Source organism: Pinus tabuliformis, chromosome 2_2 (assembly GCF_031772625.1).
Source record: "Pinus tabuliformis cultivar Carrire ecotype Pingquan chromosome 2_2, CPIR1, whole genome shotgun sequence".
Lineage (NCBI taxonomy): Eukaryota > Viridiplantae > Streptophyta > Pinopsida > Pinales > Pinaceae > Pinus > Pinus tabuliformis.
Genome location: NC_142300.1, coordinates 560,912,011 through 560,921,278, shown reverse-complemented (window position 1 = coordinate 560,921,278; position 9,268 = coordinate 560,912,011).

The window sequence follows — 9,268 nt, the reverse complement described above, 5'->3', positions numbered from 1 at the left end:
TAACTAAGTAATAAATTATTGGTATATTTGAAATTCATCCTAATTACTCATACAAATTAAACCATAAAAAAATTACCAACTAGTTTCAAGTTCAAAGATTAATGCATTTGAAAGGATGTATCCTCTTCCTATCATCGGGTAAAATAGTTATACCAGAATTGTGACTATCAAGAATTTATCTTTAACTTTGTTTAATGTCAACAAATTTATGATTGACATTTTTAAAGAGCGAAATGGCTCAAATTATCTTTTGAGAAAACAATCTCGAGTTGACCCAACCAAGTCATAATCAATTAATAATGAAAAGCTTAATTTTTTTTCTCTAAATAAATTTATGGTAGATTTTTGTTAAAAAATCAATTAATTAAGCTTTGTCAATTTAGATTGAGTGATACAAATAGTGACTTTTTATCTCTCCTCTTCTTTCAATTCCCGTGATAGTTATGTTGAGCCTTAATTAAATAATAAGTTATTGGTATATTTGAACTTCATCCAAATTACACATACAAATTACACCATCAAAGGAAAATTTACCAACTAGTTTTAATGTGGAAATTATGCAACATTTGTTGACACGTACACTTTGTGGTAGTACAAGTTCAATGGTAACTCCTTCGATGGGTTTGGTGTCATATTCCCATGAATGTTCCCATGGACTACATAAATAATCATTTTGGTATTGCATTTATATGGTATGGGAACTTATTGTCCATGGGTAAGTGATTACAATAGAACTTGGTACATTCAATTTCAAGAAAAAAATAGATCTTAATATTACTTTTAAGAAGGTTCAAAACAAAGACTGAATAAAGATGTCAAAGATAAAGCAATGAATCCATGTATGTTCATTATTCCAAACAAGAAAGACAATATCCCTATCATATATGTCACCTTTTGTTGTCGATGACATGTAATAACTCCTCAGTAGCACTATCTGACATAAAAATAATTCCTAAGTCTTCATAGTAAGAAATGTTCTTGTTGGAAGGGATTTCTAGTTGTGTGTTTCTTTCTCTATGAAATACTTGTCGAATGGTGCACTCTAATTCCTTGTTGCTAGCTTCCCATAATGTAAGATTAAGATGGATACAACTTGTGTCCAAACTATTTCCATACATAACTAGTGAGTGTAGTGGATGACACCCTTGTATCTTCGTATGTTGAAATATGTCCATAGGATGGTCAGGTATTATTCTTCATATTAAAGTTATTTTATGCCCTTTGAGTACAATAGGTTCCTAGTCGATATGAGGTAATAGTGGTATGGTCAGATATTAGCTAGTATATTGATCCAGATTTAAACAGGAACGCAACAAATCACAGAGATAACCATAAAAACAGAGATGCAACAGAAATAATACTTCATTTCATTACTGTAAAATACTGAAATATGCTTACAAATAGAATTGGAAATAAATCAGCTAGGGCGATGGTAGCTTATCTCTGAGAAGAGATGTGGCAGCTACATGCCTCTGAACTGTGATACACTGAGGCTTGAAGGCCTATTTATTGTTGAGAAATAATGGAAAACCCTTAACATCTCAAAACCTAACCCTAGAAGATGAAACACCAAATTGTTGGCCCCGTTTTGGGTAAGTTTGTACATCAACTTCGTGGGGTCGTAACTTTGGCACCCGATCTTCGTTTGATGCGTACAATAGCTCGTTAGAAAGATCTATTCGAGTGCTACAACTTTGGGAAGAGAAACATCAGTCCATGGCCTCATGATGCTCCCAAATTTCCTAAAAATGTTGTTTAAGGCCTCAAAAGGGCTCCAGAAGTTCAAAACCCGAAAAACTGTTAAAAATAGTAAATTGTGCTACAAATAAGGAAACTGAAAAAATGAAAGAACTAGTTGTGGGGGTCCAAATGGGATAGGTGGGTGACCACCAACATCTACCTGGATCATTCCTCCCCCCTTAGGAAGCAATGGTCCCCATTGCGTTGAGTTCCTCCATCTGCTGAACTTGGTCCCTCGTGAGTTGTTCTGCAATCTCTGATGTGTCCATTAGTGGTGGGAAGCATGGTCGAGGGTGTTCCCTATAGAACAATTGGTTTAGGTGAAGGAATGGAGGAATGATGTGCTTCAAGAGAATTGTTTCCCATGGCCTTGGTAATGTTGTAAGGACCATGTTGAAGTGGTCTAAGCGTCTAATGGGTTCTGTTAAGGCATTCTTTATGTTGATGAAAGGAGACTTTATTGCCCACCTGAAACATGTGTGGTACCCCTGTGGATGAGGAGAGTTCTTTCATGACCGTATCCCTCTGTTGTTGCTGCTTCTGTGTGGAGGAACCCTTTGCGGGGGTCATGGATGTGGCAACGATCTTCCCCTTACTTTGTGAGTGAACCAGACAGAAAATGAATTTCCTAGTCTGGGAGATGATCTTACTGCATTTCTTAGCAGATATCAAAGAGGTGGTCGTAGGTGGTTCTACCTTCGGTATCCTGTATAATTAATTACCTAAAGTAATAATAACAACGCAAGGCCTTGACTCATATATAACATGTCGCCTCCATAAGTATGGCTAGCCTAATAATACATCACAAACATCTAGAGGTGCAACATCACACAATACCTCATCTGTGAAGGGTTTGATGCTGTAAGGAAGGCGACATTTCTGGCAAACTCGTAGATCTCGTCCTTGGTGAAGCCACCCGATACTATACGGCTGCGGGTGTGGTGTAGTCGGTAGGCCCAACCGCTTCATGACCTCTGCTGAAATGAGGTTATTTTAGTTGCCACTGTCGACAATGAATTGCAACGGTGAACCCTTCACCCACATCTATGAGTGGAAAAGATGTTGCCCCTCCTCTGGATCTTCAGGATCATTCTTCTGGACCTTGGCGGTGGCAACAGTGGCATTGGGCTCCACGTCAATGATCTGCTTCCCTTTGCCATTCCCCTTGTCGGTTTCTGAATCATGGTCGGAACATGCATCTTATTCTGAAGCCTTCAACACGGCCACCAGCGACTGCTTGGTCCAGCACTCATTTGCGTTGTGAGTGGGGCTCTTGTGGAACTCACACCACTTTCCTGTGTCCTTCTTCGACTTAATGGTGTTGTTCTTTTCTTGCGGCTTCGACGAATTGTCTTGGGTCACCCCGCCTCGGCTTTGTCCTTTGGTCTTTGAATTTGCAAACCCAAAGTCTTGCTTATTTAGTTTAAACTTCTGCTCGATTTTGACAGTGTACCAGTACACCGTGCCGAACGAGGAGATGTTCAGGAACTCCATCTCTTCCTGGATGTATTTGTGTAGGAAGCCATGGTATTTGAGTACTAAATGTAGCTCAGAATGCTTGATACCCAACTGTGTGCGAAGGGCATGAAAAATGTTTGTGAACTTTGGCACATCTTGATCCCTTCCCTGTCGCATCGTGGTCCACTTTATGTATTTGTCCTCATAGCTTTTGACAGGGTAGTACTACTCCTTGATGGCATCCTGGAATGATTTCCAAGTGGGTGCGACTGAAAATAGTGAGTCCGTACTTTCATCCTTCAGCTCGCAGTATGTTTCCCACTAGTCTTTCACGTGGGGGGCTACTTTGAGAAGAGCGAAAATAATCTTTTCCCGACTGGAAAAATCATGAATAGAAAAATAGCCCTCTAGCATATTTAACCATTTATCGACGACATTTGCATCTATCTGACCCTCGAATATGGGGATTTCAAAATTAACTTGTACCTTAAACGGTGTAGCATTTCCAAAGTAGCTGTTGGAAACTGATGCATTGCCCCTAAGTAGCCGCTGAAGGATCTGGGCAAAGTTGTCCATCATTGCATTCCTTTGTCGCTCGAGGGTTTCTTCGAGCAAGATTTTGATAGGATCTCCTGCCCCCTCGTCTTTATTCTCATCCGCCATGGGAGGCCATCAGGATTTGCAAGTTTGTTCTTGCAAAGGTTCTACCAATTCAAGCCCTAACTCCTTATATCCCAACCTCATTGGGGACATGCAAGGAAAAAATGAAAAAAAGCATATCGCTCTGATATCATTGATCTAGATTTAAACAGGAACACAACAAATTAGAGAGATAACCATAAACACAAAGATGCAGCAGAAATAATACTTCATTTCATTACTATAGAAGACTGAAATATACTTAGAAACAGAAATGGAAATAAATCAACTAGGGTGATGGTAGCTTATCTCTGAGAAGGGATGTGGCAGCCACATGCCTCTGAATTGTGTTAAAATGAGGTTTGAAGGTCTATTTATAGTTGAGAAACAATGGAAAACCCTTAACATCCCAAAACCTAACCCTAGAAGATGAAATGCCAAATTGTTGGCCCCGTTTTGGGTAAGCTGGTACATCAACTTCCCAGGGTCGTAACTTTGGCACCCAACCTTCATTTGATGCGTACAATAGCTTGTTAGAAAGACCTATCTAAGCACTACAACTTTAGGAAGAGAATCATCAGTCCGTGGTCCCATATTGCTTGCATATTTCCCAAAAAATGTCATTTAGGACCTCAAAACAACTCTAGAAGTTCAGGACCCGAAAAACTGCTAAAAATAGTAAATTGTGCTACAAATAAGGAAACTGAAAAACTGAAAGAAAAAACTGTGGGAGTCTAAATGGGATAGGTGGGTGGACACCAACATCCACCTAGATCATATGTGTTTAAAATAACAGTCCTACATGTGAATGGAGGAGCATGAACACTTCTTGAGGTAGAAGTAGGTTGCATTATTCTTGCTTGAGAAGCTAACAATTGATTGCATATTGAATATTTTGAAGAGGAATTATGAGATTACGAAAGGAAGGGAAAATTTTTAGGATACAAAAAACAAGGAAAGTAGGTCACAATGCTCATGAAAGTGTTTTCATAGTAGTGAAAAACGAATAATGATGGGAATTTGAGGTAAAATTATGTGAGTTGTTTTGGAAAAGTAACAAACACAAAACCATGTAATAATGTGAGACACACATTATATATTTAGTTCTATGAAATCATGTTTTCCTAATTTGATGTTGTGGTCCTTGAAGAGTTTATACTTTGTAAATCCATGAAATGGAGTGTGTATGTACCTAATTCTATGTAACGCGTAAAAGTCATATTTTTGTAAGTCCTCAATAGGCATGCATACCCCTTTGTCTTGTGTCCTTGACGATGTGGATAAATTGCCTAACATAGTGCATTAATGTCTATTAGGGAGTTGTTTAACACTTGGAAGAGTGGACCATGTGTTGGGTAGATGCTCTATGAGTTGATCATATTGGTTATAGACTTTGGGAGGATTTAGGGGGAGTTTGTTAAGAAGTTGATTAAAATATGTACATGGAGGCACATCTTACTAAATCAACAAATGCAATAGTTAAGTAGCCTTGTAATCTAGTGGATGGTTCTTTCTTTATATGAATGTGAGTAGTTGGAGGTACGAGATGAAGCCAAGATGGACCATTTTTAGGCTTTGTTATTGAAGATCTTCTTCAAGTTATAGTGAGGCATTTGTTGCAGAGAATATTTTGAAGACCTCGATGAATGGATATCAAGAGAAGAAATCATTAAGGAGGAGTGTTGGATTATGTAACCCCTACTCATCAACTTAGGTGTGATCATATTTGTGGTATTTTTTTTTATTGGTCATGATTACATCAAGTTTGTTTTTGCATACAGAGTCTATTCGTAGTTTGTAGGAGGTTGTTAGATCTAATTGGCTTGAAATATATTCTCTAACTAGTTAGCTTCCTAGGTTAGTGTGTGATTGATATATACCCTCAACAAGTGATTATGTGTTCAAGAAAATTTGTGTATCTTGAGACATCACTATTGTAGTTATTTTTGTACTATTAATTTATTTAATACAATGCTCAAATACAATTTTAATGTGTAGCATAATCTTACTCTCCAATTTTCTAACACAAACTAGATGGATAATTTATTATAAAATATTTTATGAGGAACCTTGGAGAATGAACCAAGTGACTAAGTAAACATAAAGTTCAAATATTAAGTATCCACTTTGGGAAAAATAGTTAAACCTAAATTATCAAGATGATGAATTAAATTTGAACTTGTTTAATGTGAGCAAATTATGATCAACATTATCATTTTTTTCTACTTTTTGGAAAAGGAAATCATGAGCTAGTCCAACCTAATCATAATCTAGAATTTAATTTAATTTTCTTTTAAAATAATTTGATGGAAAGTTTATGTTAAAAAATCAATTAATTAGGCTCTTTTGATTTAAATAATATATTGACATAATGGTTTCTTATCTCTCTACTCAATATTAATTTAATTTTAATGATAGATATGTTGAACGTTAATTAAGTTATTGATAAATTTGAACTCCATCCAAATTACTCATACAAATTGCACCATAAAAAAATCTACCAACTAGTTTCAATTTGGAAATTTACCATCTAGTTTCAAAACTTAATATATTTGAACTTCATCCAAATTACACCATAAAAGAATCTACCAACCAACTAGTTTCAATTTGGAAATTTACCATCTAGTTTCAAATTCAAATATTAAGGTATTTGAAGTATGTATCATCTCCCTATTCCGAGACAAAACATTAAATCATAATTATCACTATCAAAAATTTAACTTTAACTTTGTTTGATTTCAATAAATTTATTATCTAACATTTTTAAAGAACGAGATAGCTCACATTATCTTTTGAGAAAGGGAAGCTCGAGTTGTCCCAACCAAGTCATAATCAATTCGTAATGAAAACTTTACCATTTCTTTTCTCTTTAAATACTTTTCTCTTTAAATAAGTTTGTGGTAGATTTTTATTAAAAAGCCAACTAATTATTGAGCGGGCAGGTTTGAGTTGACCCAACCGAGTCATAATCGAGTCATAATCCATTCATAATTTATTTTTATTTTTTTTAATAAATTTATGGTAGATTAGTGTTAAAAAGTCAATTAATTAAATTAATTATTAAACCGATACGTTTATTTTATAATTTAATACAAAGGAGATGTGTATGTCATGTTCTCAAAACATAATAAAAATAATGTTGGCTAACGTCCACCAAAACAAAAAAATAAATAAATTAAATAATCATATAAATAAATAATTAAAAAATTTTGAGGCTTATTCTACAAAGTCTCATTCCACACTCCATTATGAGAGACACTTGTAAGTATGTCACGTCCTCAAAACATAATAAAAATATTTTTGGCTAGTGTCAACCAAAACAAAAAAACAAAAATTAAATAACCATATAAATAAATAATTAAAAATGGGTCAGGCTTGAGAGGCTTATTCTACAATTCAGTATGAGGGACTTTTGTAAGTATCTCACATCCTCAAAACATAATAAAAATAATTTTCTCTAATGTCAACCAAAACAAATAAAACAAAAATTAAATAACCATATAAATAAATAATTAAAAATCGTTGAGGCTATTCTACAATCCTCAAAAAATAATTTTACTAATGTCAACCATATAAATAAACTATTAAGATTTGACGAGACTCACGCTACAATCCAATATTTACTTTCATTCTACTTGGTTCTTTGATATTTCATTTTCACTCTTCATAAATATAATATTTCCATGTCTATGTTAAATAATATAATTTTATATAACTTGATGATGATGATGATGATGGTGGTGGTGGTGGTGGTGGTGGTGGTGGTGGTTAATGTCCACTGAGACCAAATTGGTCTATCGAACCTATAATTTTCTTAGTTTTTAATTATCTGACTCCTCATCTTTCTTGGCGAGATTGGTGGTGTAGCTTTCTTGTTTGAAATGAAAATGTAAGTAAAGATAAAATAATGTAGTTACTTGTTAAGAGGAAAATGTGTGACTCAATGAATGCTTAATACAAAATATTGATAATGATAGAATATTAAAAAATATAATATCTAAAAAAAGAAAAATTACCACTATAGATCTATCTTAATCACATATTTAGTAATCACTAAAACGAATTAAATCTCTTTATGTATAAATCTTTTTCAAGTTTGAAATTTGATCCTTTAGACGCTCTTGATAAATTTGTAGTTTAAAAAATCTATAATAATATTTTATTGATTTACATTAAATAATAATTTAAATTAAATAATAAAGATAATATTTTTCATCTCTCCACTTAAGTCAATTTACTCAGAAAATACATGGTAGTTTGGATCTTTCATTCCATTTAGGTAATCTCATTATTTTGTAAGGGAAGGGCTACTAAACCTCCTACGGAGGCAGCAATCAATTCAAATCTTTATCATATTTGTCTTTTTGTCTTCGTTGACTCGCACTTCTTTTGCGGAAGATGAGGTCGAACACGCCGTGTCGTAGGAAAATTCTAACAGAAAGTGATCGGAGAGAAAACACAAACAACATTGGCACATTAATAATAATTTGAGAGTAAAATTTTAGCATCGTTTTTTATTTGTTATAATTTATCTTTCTAGGAAACCAATAATTTTACACGGAATGGCATTTATGTCAAAAGTTTAATTTCACGGGGGGTAAAAGTAACAAACCTTGGTAAATTGTATTGTATAAATCAATGGTGTCCATGACAGTCAGTTTGGCCAGCTGGGTTGGAAACTCTTTCCAAAGAAAAAATGGAAGCAAGAAGCTTTAGCGGCCCCGTGCTGCCCCTCACCTTTGGTTTCCCCACTTCCCACTCTTCCAAATCGTCTTCATCTTTCTTCGCTCTCAACTTCGGGCTTGACAGAACACCCTCGCCCACTCGTTCTAACTCCTTTTACTCTTCTTCTCCTTCTGCCGCCGATTCGTCTTCTAACAGATTTGCGTCGCAGTGTCGATCCGCACGCCGTCCGGTTTCACCAGAAGGCTGTGCCACCATGAAACCAATTCCCTGTACTCCGCCAAGGAAGACGTGCATGTGTTCACCGTCGAGTCATCCAGGTTCGTTCCGTTGTAGTCTTCATAAAAATAGTAATAATTCCACTTCTTCTACGCAGTCTCGTCTCAATGCGCAGAGGTCTGCCATGAGGAACTCGCTAGTAAGAATCGGCGGTGTGGAAGGAGAATCGATAAGACGAACCCTGACGGCCCCCATACGCCCATCCAGACACTGCATGCGAAGGAGATCGTCTTTTCAGCCGCGGCCAAGCAGGCTCTGCCATATGACCACGGGTTCGGATCCTCTAAGCGATGCTGTAAATACTTGCTCCAGCAACAAAAACGCTAGTTCACGGGACTCTAAAATAATGTAAATATATGTATAAATATATCCATGTATTCATTGATTTTTTAAACAACGGAAAACCAAAAAAAATAATGTAAATTTGTATATAAATGTATCAATGTATTTGCTGAATCGTTTATTTTTC